This window comes from Oratosquilla oratoria, chromosome 15 (assembly GCF_046742065.1).
Source record: "Oratosquilla oratoria isolate Oo_2021 chromosome 15, ASM4674206v1, whole genome shotgun sequence".
Taxonomy (NCBI): Eukaryota; Metazoa; Arthropoda; class Malacostraca; order Stomatopoda; family Squillidae; genus Oratosquilla; species Oratosquilla oratoria.
This window is the reverse complement of record NC_134791.1, coordinates 4213653-4233652: the sequence shown is the minus strand read 5'-3', so window position 1 is coordinate 4233652 and position 20000 is coordinate 4213653. Positions and strand designations below refer to the sequence as shown.

The 20000-nt window shown below is 49.2% G+C and overlaps 1 protein-coding gene across 7 annotated transcripts in view; it reads left to right on the top strand.

The window, feature by feature from the left end:
• Nucleotides 1-20000, top strand: part of LOC143033258 (tetraspanin-1-like) — a 437733-nt gene that overhangs the window by 162347 nt on the left and 255386 nt on the right. The window lies entirely within an intron of this gene.

Genomic DNA, 20000 nt, shown 5'->3' with positions numbered 1-20000 from the left:
TTCCAACCGGACGCTACGAATCAAAACACGACCATATATCACTGAGCACACACTCAAAGCGATTGCCAAAGCGGTACCCAGCCTCCAGAGGGGGGAAGGGGCTGCTCGCCCTAAGCCTCCTTCTCCTTCAGGGAACCCTACTCCCTTTGGGGGCTGGTTAGGTCCCTTACGAAGTACCCCTCCTCCCTTCCAAAGCCCTCCGAGGGTCTGTTCTTCTGCTTCCAGGCAGACACACCCCCCCCCCAACCCGACCTCTTCCTCTTCATTGGGTCTCCCGGTCCCTCTTCGCCGTCGAGACGCGGAAGTCTCCTCCGAGGATGCCTGAGTTCCATTCATCTCGGAAACGATGACTTCGGAGGCCCATTCGAAGGGGAGTTCGAGGGAGAGTCGGTACTCGATGTCCAGGTGATTTGTGTGCGTGGGAGTGGATGGCTGGTACAGTTGTGTAGGTCTTTACATGCACGCTTACAGCTGGAGAATTGGGTTCTTTGTCTCGCTAGTGTATTTAAAAAACGTTTTTGACTCACAGTTTAGAAAGTGTCCATCATGTGCTGGTAGCATAAATGAACAAGAACCTCTGTTTTTTTTTTTTTTTTTTTTTTTTTTTTTTTTTAATCAATACGGAGTGCTGAGAAACTTAAGAACATAAGGATGAAAGAGACTGCAAGAGACCATAAAGCCTACATTAGGCAGCTCCATGTCCATTACCACCTGTCATCCCCATCCATAAAAATGTATAGCCTTTTCTTAAAACGACCTATAGTTTCAGCGCTCACTATATGGTTACTAAAACTGTTCCATTCGTTGACCACTCTATTGGTAAACCAATTTAAAGGGAATAGGCAATTACTTAAACTTTTTAAACTGGTCAACGAATGAATAGACTTAGCAACCATGTTGTGAGTGCTGAAACTATCGGTTGTTTTAAGAAACTGTTAGACAACTTTATTGATGGGGATGACAGATGGTCATGGACATAGAACTGCCTAGTGTAGGCCTTATGGTCTCTTGCAGTCTCTTCATTCTTATGTCCTTTAACTATTCGCTCATGTTCAGAAGCACCATGCAGGAAAGTGAACATGGCACCCTTTATTCGGAAAAGGCTGGCGAGGAAGACCCACCCAACTATAGACCCGTGTCATTGTACTGTAGTAGGGAATCGCAGGGAAAGAGGTTAGAACGTGCAGAGAATGCTACACGAATATTTGATGGTGTGGGTTTAGTTCGGAATACCCAGACACGTACAAAGCCTCGTGTTTTTGTGGTCAAAATAAAGTCTAAAAAAGGAAAAGGAGAGTCGGGGAATGGCTTAGGTTTACACGCACACACATACACACACACACACACACACACACACACACACACACACACACACACACACACACATACACACACACACACACACATACACACACACACATACACACACACACACAAACACAAACACACGTATATGCACGCACACATGCACACACATACACACACACACACAAACACAAACACACGTATATGCACGCACACACACACACACACACACACACACACACACACAAACACACGTATATGCATGCACACATGCACACACCCATGTACACATGCACACACCCATGTACGCACACGTGCACACACACATGTACGCACACATGCACACACATACACGTGCACACATTCACACACGTGCACACACATACACACACGTGCACACACATACACACACGTGCACACACATACACACACGTGCACACACATACACACACGTGCACACACATACACACACGTGCACACATATACACACACGTGCACACACACGTGCACACACACGTGCACATACACACACTTGTACACACACCTACACATACACACTTGTACACACACGTGCACATGCATGCACACACCTTCCAACCTATCCCAACTTCTATGTCTCTCCGTTAGAGAGACAGTTGCGTGTGGCGTTTTAACACGGTCGGGTTTGTTTTTGCAATTCAGGAAGCTTGTGGGAAGCCAGTCCGTCTCTCTCTCTTTCTCTCTCTCTCTCTCTCTCTCTCTCTCTCTCTCTCTCTCTCTCTCTCTCTTTCTCTCGCGTCTCATCAGATGGCGTTACGTGTACCACGCCCCGTCACTTCGCGCGTAGAATGTTTTCTTAGTGTTTGTCCAAAACACGTAGCAATTGCCGTGCAAGGACTACACACAGTACTTCTATCTATTTATCTAAATACCAAGAGCTTTTTCCCCCTTATAAGGGAGGTAGCCAAATCAAAGGCACGTACCTACTCACCCATTCCACTCCCATGCGCCCCCTTTCCTATCCCATCTCTCATCTTAGCTCCTCGTGGATGACGGGTCATACCTGTATCACGCGCACTGCCCTGGTTCAGAAGCAATGCAGCAAGACACAGTACATCCACAGCAAGGCTGTGATATCTGTGTTGGGCCCCCGTGTACTTGGTACATACATACATATACCAAAGGCTTTTTCCCCCTTACACGGGGGGGGTAGTCAAAAAGAAAAAAGACATAGAAACCACTCCCACTCATTCCATCCCCAACATATTCCACTCCCCTCCACCCTCCTCCCTCCCTCTCATCTTGGCACCTCCTGGATGACGGATATTTGGTACCTTTGGTAACTGTGTCTTCCTCTTCCATATTCTCTTAACAGCGGACTTTGCTTAACAGAAAAAAATTGGCTGGACAGCTTGCGCGCTCTCAGAAGCTTAATCCCTAAAACCCTGGGATTAGCGTGATAATCTTTGTGTGCACATTCGCGCGCGTGTGCGTTTGTGTGCGTGCGCTAGGTATATTTCGTTCACACGTTTCGTGGGAGGGGAGAGGCAGAAGAGAGAAAGAGAGAGAGAGAGAGAGAGAAAGAGAGTCTCGGGTGATGTGCAGCAAGTGGAGAGCATTTGGCGACGCCGGGCGTAAACATGAGGAGGTTAAAGGCGTTACAAAGTGAGCTGGTGGTGCTGGCCACCGCTGCCTTTGGGTGGGAGGAGGGGGAGGAAGAAGAGGTGGAGGGGGAGGAAGAAGAGGAGGGGAAAGAAGAGGGGGAGGAAGAAGAAGAGAAGGGAGAAGAAGAGGAGGGGGAAGAAAAGGAGGAGGAAGAAGAGGAGGGGAAGAGGAAGCGGAAGAAGAGGAGACTGATAAAGAAGACTGAGGAAGAAGATGAAGAAGAGACTGAACAAGAAGAAGAGGAAGAAGAAGAAGAGACTGAAGAAGAAGAGACTGAAGAAGAAGAAGAGGCTGATGAAGAAGAAGAAACTGAAGAAAAAGAGTAGGGGGAAGAAGAACAGGAGACGGAAGGAGAAGAGGCGGAAGAAGAGGAGGAGGAAGAAGAAAAGAAGGAAGAAAAGGATCAGGAAGAGAAGGAAGAGGAAGAAGAGGAGGCATAAGAAATAGAAAAGGAAAAGGAAGACGAGGAGCAAGAAATAGAAAAGAAACAGGAAGAAGAGGAGGAGGAGGAGGAGTGGGAGTGTGGAGGAGAGGGAGATGCTAAACACTTCTTTAATTCCCTTTCATTACGGAGAGTATCACCGAAATAGCACAGCTTGGCGGTGGTGCTGGCGACTGCGGATAGAGTGATAGAAAAAGTGGCACCAGGCACGGAAGGGGGGTTGTGGGTGGCACCGGCATCTTGGCACCCGTTCCTGTGAAGGGGGACGCATTGAGAGTGTTCTTTCCCTTAGGGGCTTCCTGCTACGGGAGGGCGAACCGCAATCGGCGCCATTGCTTCCCCAGATACCGAGGGAGGAGGAGGACAAGGAGGAAGAGGAGGAGGAGGAGGAGAAAAAGGATAAGGAGGAAGATAAGGAGAAGGAAGAGGAAGAGGGTGAGTGAGGAGGAGAAAGAGGAGAAGGAGGAGGAGGAGGAAGAAGATTCGGGGAGAAGAAGGACAGGAAGACAAGTTCTTTCTATATGGAGTATGTGGGCGCGCGCGCACACACTTACACACACACACACACACACACACACACACACACACACACACACACACACACACACACACACACACACATACACTTGTTAGAAACGTTCGTCTATGTATGGGATGCTGGCTTATCGTTTGATCACCGCTGTTACCGAGTTACGAATAGAATTAGGAGTGGGAGTTAAGAACCGGATCAGGAGTGGGAGGAGTAGGAAAAATCGGTCTAGTAGAGTGCAGAGGAAAGGGTTCGAACTTATGACTTTTTGGGTATTCGTCGTCATTACATTCCCCCTCCCACCCACCACCACCAAAAAGAAAAAAAAGAAAAGAAAAAAAAAAAAAAAGGTAGGATGGAGGACCATGACCCTCAATTCTAGGAGATGGAATTGATGGAGTCGATTTGGAAATTGACGGAACGAGGAAGGAATTGGACTTGATCCGCGGTTAGGGGGCTGGGGGGAGGCAAATTAGGGAGCGGTAATAGTTCAACGCCCGCCGGGGAACATCGGGCCAGACTGGTGCACGGTAGGAGGCGATTTACCGCACGGAATATGTGACTCGCTGTTGCCCACTAGGCTCGTTGTAATGATTAAGGCTTTTACTCTCATGTGAATAGCATTAAACTCTCCCTCCCACGCAGAACATGATTTTTTTTTTGAAAGCTTAATCTGCTATTAATATTTGTGACCATACTTAACCAGAAGTTAACCCATCCTACCCAAACCTACCCTATCCTACCCTATCCTACCTTAACCTAACCTATCCTACCTTAACCTACTCTACCCTTCCTAAACCTACACTAGACTACACTAACCTACTCTACCCTTTCCTGCTCTAGCCTACAATCTACAATAACCTGCCCTTCTCTACCCTACCCTAACCTTCCCTACCCTACTCTACCCTATCCTAACATACACTAACCTACACTACTCTCCCCAAACAAAACCTAACCAATCATAATCTAACCTAACCAAACCTAACCTAACCTGAACCAAACCAAGCCACATCCTAACGAGGTCGCCACTCTATGGCCTGAACAAGGTCGTCCTGACTCCGTCGCTGTTGACAAGGTTGTCACACGCAATAGCTGAGGAAGCCGTTCTGACGACAACCAGAGAGGAAGTGCGAGGAAGGACCTCCGGGCACTGAAAAGGTTGAGAGCATTTGGGTCCTCATTTGTTGGCCATAGAAAGACGCACTCCTCACTCCTCACCTCCTCTTCCTCCTCCTCCACAACGCCAGTGGAGCGAGTGGCTGGGTCCCTTGGAGAGGGAGAGGGATGGGTGGGGGAGGAGAGGACGGGCTGTGTATACCCATGTGGATCGTTTAAGCAGGGCAGAAGGAAGAGAGAGAAATAGAGAAGAAAGAGAGAAAGAGGGGTAGGAACAAACGAGGAGAGAAAGAAGTAGGGAAGAGAGCAAGAGCAAGTGAGGACAGATAGAGAAGTAGAGAGAGAGCGAGAGCAAGAGAGAGAAAGAGAGAGAGCAAGATAAACGTGGAGAGATAGATAAGTAGAAAAGAGAGAAAGAGAACGACCAAACTCAAGCGGAGGCAGATGGAGAAGTAGAGAGAGAGAACAAGCGAGGAGAGAAGTAGAGAGAGAAATAAAGAACAAGTGAGAAGAAGAGGAGAAGTAGAGAAGAGAGAGAACGAACAATAATAAACGAGGACAGATAGAGAAGTATAGAAGAGAGGGAAGAGCAAACGAGGAGAGAAGAGAGAATGAGAGCAAGAGCCAGCAAGGTCTGGACTAGAGCTTCTGCATTCCGCGTGATCGACCATCTTCCCCGCAGGGCATCGGGGACCCAGAAGCTGCCTCCTGGCCGGGGGAACAGGAGCGGCAGCTGCGGCGCTGGTAGATCGACGATAGTAATGGCGGCTGCCGTGTTAATGCTTATAGAAAGTAATAATGGCAATAACGGGCTCGGTGGGAGTGATGATTTAGGGTTAAATGGCAGGAACGAAATCGCTACTACTCTTGGGGTAATGAGGAGCGCGGACAGTCACGGCTCGTCGGTGGCAAACTTGGTGGTTAGGTCACAGTAGTGGTGGTGGTGGTGATAGTGGTTGTGGGGATACTATTGGGCTCAAAAGGGGTCATGACCTATTAAAAACAGTCTCCTCACCCTCCCCTCCCTCCCTCCGTCCCTCCCTCTTCTTCTTTGTGTAATAAAATCGACTGACGACGTTGGGCCCGAGTGGCAACTACTGATCACGTCTGGGAGAGGGACTGTCGCGACGAGTAACGGGATGTCTGTTCCTTGGTCATCACAGCGACCCACCGACCGCTTGCGGGACGCAGGTCACACGCTCGGCAATCTTCGATCTTGTCGGTTCCGGGGATGGTTTCTGTCTTTCCAATAGAGCGTATACAGTGGATCTATCTCGGGTAGGGGGTGGGCAACTTTTGGCACGCGTGCCAAAATATGGTACATGATCAATCTCGTATACGGGTGGGCAACCCTTGGTACGCGTGCCAAATTATGGTACATTATCAATCTCGGCTAGGGGTGGGCAACCTTTGGCACGCGTGCCAAATTATGGTACATTATCGATCTCGGCTAGGGGTGGGCAACCTTTGGCACGCGTGCCAAATTATGATACATTATCGATCTCGGCTAGGGGTGGGAAACCTTGGCACGCGTGCCAAAATATGGTACTCTAAAGAATTTTCCCGAAACGCGAAGGGAAGGAACCCATACTCGTATGATTGCTTATGATTCTACTCCGTTGCCACGCTAGCAATTTTTGTATTAAAGATTTGGCTGCTATTGGCACCCACGTTTATAAAGGTTCCCCACCCCTGACCTAAGCCCCCTTGGGGTCGCGGTCAATCTAGAGCCTGTTCAGCCTTGAGGACGTCAAACTGTCTTAGGAAAAGATAACCTGGTGCATGATTCGGTTCATGCGTTCTTGAAGGGTGAGAACGCGAGGAGACAAGAGAAGACACGACAAGACGAGACATGACAAGATAAGACTAGACAAGATCAACGCAACTTGAGTTGTTGACGCTTGCACGACAGAAGAATGCCACTGATGTTACGAAAACAATAAGTTGGCTCGACAACCAGGCGGAGTTTGAGCGCAGTGGCTGACGCCACAACGGCAAAGGGTGGCGACACAACTCTTGCGGCGCGGCGCGGCGCTAACCCCTGCGGAAAATTCATTCTGCCCCCCCCCCCTTTTTCTCTCTTCTCTCTCTTCTCGCTTTATTTTCGCTCTCTTCTCTCCTCTCTTCCCTCACTATCTTCTCTCTTCCCTCTCTCCTCGCTTCCCTCTCTTTTCCCTCTCTCCCCTCTCTCCCTTCTCCCTCTCTCCCCTCTCTCCCATCTCTCTCTTCCTTCCCTTCCCTCTCTCTCTCCCCTCCCTCTCTCTCCTCCCTCTATCTTCTTCCACCATCTTTTTCTCTTCTCTCCTCTCTCTCCCTTTTCTTTCTTCTTTTTCTCTCTTGTCATTCTTCTCCCATTTTCTCTCTCTTCTCTTTCTTCTCGCTCTCTCTTCTCGCTCTCCTCTTTCTTCTTTCTTCTCACTCTTCTTTCTTCTCTCCCCCTCTCTTCTCTCATCCTCTCTTCTCTCTCGTTCTCTCTTCTCTTCTCTTTCCTATCTTTCCTCTCATTCTCTCTTCTCTTTCCTATCTTTCCTATCTCTCTCTCTCTTCTCTCTCTCTCACTCTCACTCTGAATCTCGGTCACGAGCGGAAATGACGTAGGAAAAAAAAAAAAAAATCCAGTTGGTCTCGTTCCAAGTTGGTCATCCCCAAGGGACACCCGCCATAGATGTTGTCGTCGTCGTCGTCGTCGTCGTCGTCGTCGTCGTTACCTAGACTATCTGGCCGAGCAGTCCCGTCTCCCTAAGGGCCGCTATGGCTGTAACGGGGTTTTCCTTCAAACATCTTTATAGAGTGTATATTGTGTTGTTGGCGTGCATGATCGTATACAATGCAGTCTTCCATAATGTGTTGTTTAGTATAAGGTGAAATCTTACCTCCTGGGCACTTAACTGCGATACGGTCATCCAGCCTCCTCTGGTAGCTTAGAAAGGCTGGTTGGTGGCCGCATCGGGGGTGAGTGGACTGTCCTTTCCGGGGGTGAGTGGACTCGGAGGGACGGACATCAGGAGGTCAGGCATGGAGCAATGTGACGTCTTTCAGGTGCTGTCCTGACAATCGTCATGCGATTGTATTCGTCCTAAGTGTTGGACTCTGAACTGAACGGGGGTCTTGATAGACCGGGACCCTATTTTACCAATACATTGATCAACGAATGGAATAGACTTAGTAACCATGTAGTGAGCGCTGAAACTATCGGTTGTTTTAATAAAAGGGATACACAACTTAATGGATGGGGATGACAGGTGGTCATGGACATGGAACTGCCTAATGTATGCCTTATGGTCTCTTGCTGTCTCCTTCGTTCTTATGGTCGTATTTAAACGAGCCGAGAGTGACGTGAGCGACCGGAGGCGAAAGCTATGATGTATTTTCGCTCTGGGCCCTTGAGAGAGCTGATAGGGACGGGAGCGCGTGGCTGCTGAATGTCCACATAGGTGATCTGGAGTGTGTTGGCGGTCATGTACGGGTTGCGAGCGCACGTGCTACACACACACACACACACACACACATTCATACATGTATACATATACATATACACACACGTAAACACACAAACATATATATACTGCGTATACATACCATCGTACCTAGCTCAGTCGCTAGCGTCTTGGCTTCGTGATTATGTACACACAGGTCAGGGTACGAATCCCTTGGCAGAGCTTCCAAAGATACATACATACATACATACATACGTACATATACACATACACACACATATATATACTGCATATACATACACACATTTTGTATATAGCTCAGTCGCTAGTGCCTTGGCTTCGTGATTATGCACGCGCACAGGTCAGGGTTCGAATCCCTTGGCAGAGCTTCCAAAGATACATACACATACATACACACACACACACATACATACACATACATACATACATACATATACACACATAAGTATTTCCTCCCTGGGCACTGAGTCTTGCTGGCAATCAAGCAGATGCATAAAACATGACGATAGGAACCGGGTCCGTGTCGCCCAGGCGAGTAAATGAATCAAGAGGAGGAAGGAGGAGGAGGAGGAGGAAGAGGAGGAGGAGGTGAGGGTGGCGGGGGTGGTGGTGTTGTTATGTAAAAATGTGGTTGTGAAAAGAGGTCCGAGGCAGGTCTCGGGAGAAGCTCCCGGGAAGAAGACGTCCTCTTGTCGTCTCGCTCAGACGTTCGAGAGAACCGGTCCTCCTCCTCCTCCTCCTCCTCCTCCTCCTCCTCCTCCTCCTCCTCCTCCTCCTTTTCCTTCTATTCCTCCTCTTCCTTTTCCTCCTCCTACTCTTCCTCCTCTTCCACCTCCTTTTCCTCCTCATCCTCCTACTCTTCCTTCTCCTCTTCTTCCTCCTTTCCCCCCTCCTCTTCCTCCTACTCTTCCTCCCCTCCTCCTCTTCCTCCTCCTCGTCTTCCTCCTTTTCTTCCTTCTCTTCCTTCTCTTCATCTTCCTCCTCTTCCTCCTCCTCCCCTCTTCCTTCTTCTCTTCCTCCTCCCCCTCCTCTTCCTCTCCTCCCTCCTCCTCCTCCTCCTCCTACTCCTCCCCCTCCTCCTCCTCCTCCTCCTCATGCGACTGACGAGGAGGATAAACCTGAAGGAGAGGAAGGAGGTGTTCCGACGTCGCCCACAGGAACAGTGTAACCTTGAATCCTTCGCGAGCCAGATCAACCTGTTTATCTCTCTCTCTCTTACTTTCTTTCTTGCTCTTTTTCTCTTCCTCTTTCTCTCTTTCTCTTACTTTGTCATTATTTGTCTCTCTTTTTCTCTTTCTCCTCTCTCCCCCCTCTCTCCCCCTCTCTCTCTCCCCCTCTCTTCCACTCTCTCCCCCTCTCTCCTTCTCCCCCTCTCTCTTTCTCAACCGTCTCTCTTTCTCCCCCTCTCTCTTTCTCAACCGTCTCTCTTTCTCCCCTCTCTCTCTTTCTCCCCTCTCTCTCTTTCTCCCCTCTCTCTCTCCTCTCTCTCTCTCTCTCTCTCTCTCTCTCTCTCTCTCTCAGTTTCATTCTTTATCGCCACAATGCGAGCAGTACCCCGCCCTTGTAAGGAAGGCCCGGTCTGCTTCTCTTCGTTGTAAGAAAGTAATTACGAAGTTGTAGCGAGTCTAGTGTTGCAGCCTCGGCTTTCGCCTTCGCTTGGGCCTCCTAAGAATCTGAGTTTCCCTCCACACTCCCCCTCCACTCGCCTTCCCCTCTCCCTCCACTCGCCTCCCCCTCTCCCTCCACACTCCCCCTCCCCTTCCACACTCCCCCTCCCCTTCCACACTCCCCCCTCCCCATCCACACACTCCCTCCACTCGCCTCCCCATCCCCCTCCACTCTCCTCCCCTCCCCCTCCACACTCCCCCATCCCCCTCCACACTCCCGCCTCCCCCTCCACACTCCCCCATCCCCCTCCACACTCCCCCATCCCCCTCCACACTCCCCCATCCCCCTCCACACTCCACACTCCCCCCACCCCTCCACACTCCCCCCCTCCCCCTCCACACTCCCCCCCCTCCCCCTCCACACACTCCCTCCACTCTCCTCCCCCTCCCCCTCCACTCTCCTCCCCTCCCCCTCCACACTCCCCCATCCCCCTCCACACTCCCGCCTCCCCCTCCACACTCCCGCCTCCCCCTCCACACTCCCCCATCCACCTCCACACTCCCCCATCCACCTCCACACTCCCCCATCCCCCTCCACTCGCCTCCCCCTCCCCCTCCACACTCCCCCCTCTCCCTCCACACTCCCCCTCCCCCTCCACACTCCCCCCTCCCCCTCCACACTCCCCCCTCCCCCTCCACACTCCCCCCTCCCCCTCCACACTCCCCCCTCTCCCTCCACACTCCCCCTCCACACTCCCCCCTCTCCGTCCACACCCCCTCCCCCCTCCACACCCCCTCCCCCTCCACACCCCCTCCCCCTCCACTCGCCTCATGACTGCAGTAACTTCGATACAAAGAAAAGAAAGAAAAAAGAAGAAAAAAAGGCAAATTGGTTTCGTTCGCTGCAGTGCGGGGTGAGCACTTCCTTCGCTACGCCGGCACCCGAGGTCGACCCCTTCATGGCGGTGACCTGAGGAGGACGCCGGTGACCTCTTCCTCCACCTCCTCCTTCTCCTCCACCTCCTCCTCCTCCTCCACCTCCTCCTCCTCCTCCTCCTCTTCCTCCTCTTCCTCCTCCTCCTCCTCCTCTTCCTCCTCTTCCTCCTCCTCTTCCTCCTCCTCTTCCTCCTCCTCTTCCTCCTCCTCCTACTCCTACTCCTCCAACTTCCTACTCCTCAGCCTCCCTTCTCTTCCTTCCTCCTCCTCTTTCCTCCTCCTCCACCTCCTTCCCCTCCTTCCTCCTCCACCTCCTTCCTCTTCTTCCTCATCCACCTCCTTGGGCGGGGTATCCATTTGTCATCGCTCGAGATCCCCGTTTTGACTGTAAAGGGAAGAGTAAAACCACAAGTAGAACTCCCCCATCCCCACCCCCATACTCACCCCAAACCACACCCGAAAATCCACCCTCAACTCCACCCCCATCCCCACCCCAAAACCCACTCCAACCCCACCTTCAACCCCCCCACACCCCCATCACCACCCAAAATCCACCCCGAACTCCACCCCAACTCCATCCACATTCCCACCTTTTCCACTTACCTTGACTTGCCTTCTTCCACCTACGCTCTCCTCCAGTCTCACTCATTGCAGCCAAAGAGGTTGGCATTGTGTATGGATATGAAGATGCGTGTGTGTGTGGGGGGGGGAGAGTGATGCGTCCTTGGATGGGGGTTTAAAGGGCCAGGGGGGCGTCCTCGGGTGGTTATGAATTGACGAAGTGCCACTCCACCTCCTCCTCCTCCTCCTCCTCTTCCTCCGGAGTCGACAGCGCCGCACTCTCATTTTGGGGCCTCAATTGGATCTCCGCTCTCTTCAGTCTTCGTGGCTTTAATGTGTCACTTTAGAAGTCAGAGGTGGGCGGTGTGTGTGTGTGTGTGTGTGTGTGTGTGTGTGCGTGTGTGTGCGTGTGTGTGTGTCAGTGCGTGTGTACTTACCGCCTCTGCGATTGTACCTTTGTGTGTGTGTTCATATCATGCGTTTGCTTCTGTGTGTGTGTGTGTGTGTGTATATGTATGTGATTCACCATGGTCTAGGATCACGTGTTGGATTCGTGATCGACAGCTACTTCCCTCCCGGAAGAGAGCTCAGAGCTCGTATATGACCGATCTGTGGGTAATGCTGTGACTTTACACACACACTCGCATACTCCCAACTCCCCGCCCACGAGAGTTGGAGTAACGACTCGCAGCGCAGCGATACTGAAATTATTTCAGCCCTGGGCGGGATTCGTAGCAGGACCGCCGTAGTGGCGGCCGAGGATTCTAACCACTGCGCTATGAGTGTTGTGTGTGTATGTGTATGTGTGTGTGTGTGTGTATAGGTGTGTATGGGAACGCGGTGGTCCAAAGTACGTGTTTCCGTGTGGGTCTGTGCGATTAGTGTATGTGTGCGCGTGTGCGTGCGAGACCGTCTATCCCTATTTCAGATCAAGTGGAAACGTGGGTTGACCTCTTTCCGCTTCCAAGCAATTTCTTCGACCTCTTCGTCTTGTTATTTTTCCTCGCAGTCGTCCTCGTTGTCTTCGTCTTCATGTTCCTCCTGTTCTTCCTCGTTATTTCTTTTCTCGCCACTCCCCATCCCCCTCACCCCTTCCACCCTTCCCCTTCATCTTCGTCCTACTCTTGATTTCTCTTGTCCTCTTTTTCATTATTGTCCTCTTTCTCGTTCTTGTCCTCTTTCTCGTTCTTGTCCTCTTTCTTGTTCTTGTCCTCTTTCTCGATCTTGTACTCTTTTGCATTCTTGTCCTCTTTTTCATTCTTGTCTTCTCGTTCTTGTCTTCTTTTTCGTTCTTGTCCTCTTTCTCGTACTTGTCCTCTTTCTCGTACTTGTCCTCTTTTTCGTACATGTCCTCTTTCTCGTTCTTGTCCTCTTTCTCATTCTTGTCCTCTTTCTCGTTCTTGTCCTCTTTCTCATTCTTGTCCTTTCTCGTTCTTGTCCTCTTTTTCGTACATGTCCTTTTCCACGTTCTTGTCCTTTTCCTTCTTTTCGTCCTCTTCGTCATTCTCCCTTTCTTCGTTCTCACCAGCTTTATTTTCCTCCTCTTCTTCCTCGCCCCCGAACTCCCGAGATTCCTCGCCTTCATCTTCGCGAACTCCGATCTCTGGGAGGTTCTTCCGCTCGCAGCCAGATACATCCCGAAGTCTTCGGGAAAGAAAGGTTCTGCAAAAGACGAGTCGGACTCTACCTTTACCTAACCACAGAAACCACACGGCCTTCTGGACTCTCCGAAGTGCCCTCAACTCTTCAAGAAACCCAAGAACAGTTTCCATGGAGTCCTATATTGTTATTAATCTCGAGTTGACGATGGAAAGTTGATAGGCACACTCCCCCCCCCACCACCACACCCAACCATTGCCGTCCGTAAAGGCTGGCTGGGGGGTGGGGGGTGGGGGTAGGTGTGGGTTGAGAAGCGAGGCCAGAATACCCAGAGGTATGATTTGCTAGTAATTAATTTGGCGTTGCCGGTGTGAGGCCGATATTACGCCAAGTGCAGATTAAGCGAATTGCTGCTTCGAGGTTAACCCGTAGGGAACAGAAACCAAGGTTATATACGTGTGATTCACCATTCTCTTGGATCACGTGTTGGACTCGTGATCGACAGGTTTTACCCTCCCGGAAGAGAGCTCAGAGCTTGTATATGACCGATCTATGGGTAATGCTGTGACCCTTACACGCACACACACACCCAACTCCTCGCCCACGAGAGCTGGAGTAACGACTCGCAGCGCAGCGATACTAAAAATTATTTCAGCCCTGGGCGGGATTCGAACCCGGACCTTCGTAGTGGTAGCCGGGAACTCTGTCAGTCGCGCCATCGAATGTGTATGTATCTATATGTAAACACAGACAGAATATGGAAGTGAGATGGCAGATAAAACGTTAAAGCTGGAATATCAAGTTTTATCCCGTACCAAACGTTCCGAACTCTCTGCCCCTCTTCGGTGGATTGATGATACGAGAAGAAGTCAAACCCGTCATCAACTTTCCATTCCTTGACTGGAGGGGATATCCCAACGAATGAAAGTTGTTTGACTTCTCGTGTCAGCGGTCCACTGAAGAAGGCCCAAAAGGTCGAAAGGTCTGGTACTGAATGAAACTCCGTAGTTTAGCCTTAACGTTTTATTTGCCACACCACCTTCGCATATTTACACACACATACACACACACACACACACACACACACACACACACACACACACACACACACACACACACACAATATATATATATATATTGTGTGTGTGTGTGTGTGTGTTTGTGTGTGTGTGTGTGTGTGTGTGTGTGTGTGTGTATAAATGGTAAGAATGGAAAGACACGATTGGGAACGAAACTTTATTCCTGACCGGTTTCGCCTTTGAGGCTTCTTCAGAGGTAATGAAGAAGCCTCAAAGGCGAAACCGGTCAGGAATAAAGTCTCTTGTTCCCAATCGTGTCTTTCCATTCTTACCATTCATACACCTGTCATGATGTCACAATATATATATATATATATATATATATATATATATATATATATATGTGTATATATGCAAAGTAGACCACTTGGAAAAAGAAACTAACGAAGCAGAGCGCTTTCGTATATTACATCTTCAGTGCAACAAAGCGCTCTGCTTCGTTAGTTTCTTTTTCCAAGTGGTCTACTTTGCATAAGTGAACACACGTACCCGTGTTCTTATTAGCATATATATATATATATATATATATATATATATATATATATATATATATATATATATATATATATATAAATTTCTGATCCTACTCATTTCTAATACCGGAGAAACTTCTGGATAAACCGGATCTGTCCGATATATATGTATATAATATAAATAAATATATAAATATAAATATATATATGTATATAATATAAATTTCTAATCCTACTCATTTCTAATACCGGATGAACTTCGGAATACAACGGATCTTCGGATATAGCGACAGACCCCTGTCCCCATAGCGTCCCTTATATTGAGGTTTACTGAATATACATATGGACGGGGGTATGGGAGATAGGGGTGGACGGGAGGTATGGGGGGAGGGGGAGGGAGGATAGACGGGAGTACGAGGAAGGGTGTGGAGGGGGGAGGGAGATGGACGGGGGTATGGGGGAGGAAGGAGGGAAGGGAGTATGGGGAAAGGGGAAGGGAGGGGGGTTGCCATATCACTGGGACCCGTGGAATGACGGGCGACGCTTGAAAACACTTTGACCACCAGTCTAATTGGGCTGTTATGCTAAACAACTGTAGAAACACACGCGCGTACACGCACGCACGCACGAACTTAGGCACAAGTACACGCTTGTACATGTACATATGTGTACATGTACACTCTGGGACACGAATGCTTCTATGGAGTCCTTTGGGTCCAATGTATGGGCTCGCTTTGCCATTCACAGAAGAGAAAGAGATTCTGTGCCTGCGTGTGCGCGTATTTTTTGAACTCCTTCCCCCCACTCCCTCTCTCTCTCCCCTCTCCTCTCTCCCATTTCTCCTCTTTCTCTCCTCTCTCTCTCTCACCCCCCTCTCTCTCTCACCCCTCTCTCTTTTTCTCCTCTCTCTCCCCTCTCTTTTTCTCCTCTCCCCTCTCTCTTTTTCTCCTCTTTCTTCCCCTCTCTTTTTCTCTTCTCTCTCCCCTCTCTCTCCCCCTCGTCTCTCTCCCTCTCTTTCTCTTTTTCTCCTCTCTCCCCTCCCCTCCCTGTAAATTTACTTCCCGCACTTCTACCCAACTTCCCTCCCTCTCTTCCCCTTTCCTTTCTTTTCCCCTTTTTTTCTCGTGTCCATCAGCTTCTATCTCTCTTTCTCTCTGTCTCTCTCTCTCTCTCTCTCTCTCTCTCTCTCTCTCTCTCTCTGTCTCTCTCTCTTTACCTCTCTCGCTCTCTCCCTCTCTCTCCCTCCCATTATCTATCTCGTTCTCTCTGTCCATCTCCCTCCCCCTTCTTCTCTTTCTCTCTCTCTCTCTCTCTTTCCCCGCCGTCGCTGCCGATCAATGGTGCTACCCACCCCCACCCCACCCCCAGGAGGCAGCCTTCGCCGTCGTCGTCGTCGTCGTCGTAAGTGTCGGTTGAGGGCAAACGGATGGATGCGGCGTGATGGATGGAAGCATCGCGTCGTTCCACCTCAGTCGCTTGGGGAGGGCAAGACAGGTACAGGCAGCGCACCTAAAGGAGAGAGAGGCAGACAAGGTAGACAGACAGACAGACAGATAAGTGAAGCTTGGACATGCATAGACGCACTGAGGTGAGAATGTGCATACGCGTACACACGTACACAAACAGACACGTACACACACAGACACGTACACACACACACACACACACACGCATAATGGTGTATGTCTGGAACAAATTGGACGAAAGAATAGAGTGTGTGCAAGCACCGTACAAAAATTTAAGAACAAACTAAATGCTGCGAGATACAAAGACGGGTTACCACGAGCACAGCTACACTTCCCGTGTAATACAACTAGATAAAATGCAACTACATAAATACACACACACTTATATACTGTTTATATATATATATATATATATATATATATATATATATATATATATATATATACACCCACACACAGGGAGAGAGAAGAGAGGAGGAGAAACATACATAAGGAGATGCCCACTCGGAGATTGAAGAGATCAGACGTGGAAGGAGAGGTACAGAAGAGAAGACCGAAGAGGAGGCGGGTGAGATCATAAGCCCAGAGAAGAAGAGTGGTGCCTCTTCCCTACACACGAGACGTCAGCCAGAATAAAATGGGCAAAGTGCGTCACGGCGCGGAAGAGGTTGTTCGGTATTGACATAAGAACAATAGGGGAGAATGCAAGAGACCACTAAGTAGTTCCATGTCCCTTCTGCAGAATGAAATGGCCTAGCGATGCTCCCCGAAGAAACGTGTGCTGTGTAAAGAATTTACACTGTCAAACCCGGTTTCTCAAACAAATGTTTGAGGTGATGTTTGACCGTGTGAATGGGGTATTTGGTTGTCAAACGTGTTTGACAACCAAATACCCCTATTCACACGGTCAAACATCACTTCAAACACTTGTTTGACAAACCGGGTTTGACAGTGTAAATGGCCCTTACGACGTGACCGCTTGATTTGCAAGATCACTCAGTTGCCAGCTGTGCCTTGGGGTGACAGTGATGCTTCGCGCGCTTGTGAGGTCAGGCAAGGTCAGAGCCACTTGGGCTTACCTGTGCCAGGTCATTTCCTTGACCTCTTAACGACCGAACGATTTCAGTCCGATGAGGTACTGTCCGCCGAAACTGAAACTATTTGGAATTGAGTTGTTACTTTTTTTTAGATGGTCTCCTAATTTGTTATGTCTATTATTATCATTATTATTGTTACAATTTTTATTATTATTATTATTTGTGGAAATTATTTTTTAGTGGATTTGATGTCTCAACTTTATTTCTATTATTATTATTATTATCATTATTATTATTATTATTATTATTATTTTAGTGGGAATGTCTCAATTATTATTACTATAATTATTATTTTTTTGTGGATATGACTTTTGATATAATTCTTCTGTGTTTTGATATAATTCTTTTAAGATTTTTTTTAAAGATGTTCGCTTTTTCATTCCGTTTGTTTTTGTCTCCGGTTCGTTCGGAACGGCAGAGCCGAGGGCTTTTGTCCCTCGGGAGATAATCCCCCCCACAGACCAAAACCAGGGTGGGGGGATGGAAGCCAAGCCAGGGCGTATCCAGCCGCTAAGACAGGGGGGGGGGAGGGAAAGGCTTCCTGTGGGGGGAATGTGGGGAGTTGGGTGGAGGGGAGTGGGGGGGATTGGAAATATGAATTTATTTGATGTCTTTACTTTGCCTGCAGAAGCTATTTCGGGACCTCGGGGCCAGGCGGAGGAACGCTACCGCCCGCCGAGGCGGCGGCGGCGGCGGTTGCGGGAGCGTGGGAAGATTTAGCCTTGCCCCGGAAAGATGAGGATTAATGTGGTACAAAGAGAAACGTAATACAATGGAAGCTGGAGGAGACCGCCGTGAATTTTTGTTTTTTATTTTTATTTATTTATTTATTTATTTATTTTTTCATCTTATTCTTATTTAATTTGTTTTTATTTATCTTATTTTATCTATTATTTATCTTATTTTTATTATTTTTTCATCTTATTCTTATTTAATTTATTTTTTATTTATTTGATTTGATTTATTTTTTATCTTGTTTTTAATTTATTTATTTATTTATTTATTATTATTATTATTATTTTTTTTTTTTTTGAGGCTGTAACAAGGCGCTCGTTCATCCAGAGTAGAGATTAAAAGAATTACCTGATGGAAAACTGAATACAAGTAAAAGTGCCACCGGTTAGAGCGCTATCACACTGGGCTATGTTTCCTCCGATTGTTGGAGCAGATTTGCAGCCCGCAGCTTTCGGGAAGAAATCTGATATGCTGGACGAAAATAATTTTCCTCCAGCATATGATTTATTATTATTATTATTATTATTATTATTATTATTTTTATTTTTTTTTTTTTTTTATTTATTTTTTTTTTTTTTAAGTTTGACATTGTGATTTTCCGGCGGAAAAAAGTTTTGGAGTTGGTCTGTACCGCCGATAAATCGGAGGTCGGAGGAAATTTTGCCCAGTGTGATAACCTTTTTACGGAAGGGAGAGGACAAGAGGAAGACAATCGCCGAATGACATTAAATACAAATTAATTCGTTGATTATAAAGTCTTTGATATAGACGTAATCACGAGATTATTTTTCTCAGTATTGTCCCGATCAAACGAAGAAATTGTGTGACGTCATCCTGGGGCTGGATGACGTCACATCTCGACTTAGGAAATGTTTCCTTGTGGTGGAACTCCCTCCAGCAGAGGAGCGGATGTCGGGAAGGTAAAGGAAGCCAGGCAGGCAGTCAGCTGATGGCGATGGCTGCATAGCGGAACCCTATGCATGGTCGGGGGAGGGGAGGGGGGGAGATGGCTCCTGGCGGGGGTGAAGGGGGAACTGAGGATGAAGGGGAGGGAGGGGAGGGAGTGTTCGGGGGGGAGGGGGAGAGGATGGCTCCTGACGGGGGGAAGGGGAGGGGGAGGGGAACTGAGGGTTATGGGGGGCTGAGGAAAGGGAGGGAGGGGGGAGGGAGTGTTCGGGGGGAGGGGGATGGCTCCTGACAAGGGGAAGGGGAGGGGAGGGGAACTGAGGGCTAAGGGAGGCTGTGGGAGGGAGGGAGGGAGTGTATGGTCTTGTGGGACTGAAGGATCTCTGGCTTCTGGGTATGGAAGGGATGTGGGATGTGGGGGGTGGGAGAGGTGTATCTCCCCTTTGTGAATGGCGAAATAATTGGCTCGTAGGTGGAGATTACGTTCAATGCGGCTGTTCAGAGAGAGAGAGAGAGAGAACTGGCCGGCTCTCTCTCTCTCTGTGCAGGAAGGAAGACGGGCGTATCCTTCCCTTCGCCGTTCTCTTTTCTCTCTCTTTCTCTATCTCTCCCTTCCCTTCCCTTCCTCCCCTCTTCCCCCCCTTCCTCCCCTCTTCCCCCCCTTCCTCCCCTCTTCCCCCTCTTTCCCCTCGTCCCCCTCTTTCCCCCTCGTCCCCCTCTTTCCCCCTCGTCCCCCTCTTTCCCCCTCGTCCCCCTCTTTCCCCCTCGTCCCCCTCTTTCCCCTCGTCCCCCTCTTTCCCCCTCGTCCCCCTCTTTCCCCCTCGTCTTCCCTCTTTCCCCCTCGTCTCCCCTCTTTCCCCCTCGTCTTCCCTCTTTCCCCCTCGTCTCCCCTCTTTCCCCCTCGTCTTCCCTCTTTCCCCCTCGTCCCCCTCTTTCCCCTCGTCCCACCTCTCCCATCTTCTCCCCTCTCTCCCCCCTCTCTCCCCTCTTCCCTCTTTCCCCCCTTCCCTCTTTCCCCCCTCCCCTCTTTCTCCCCTCTCTCTTCCA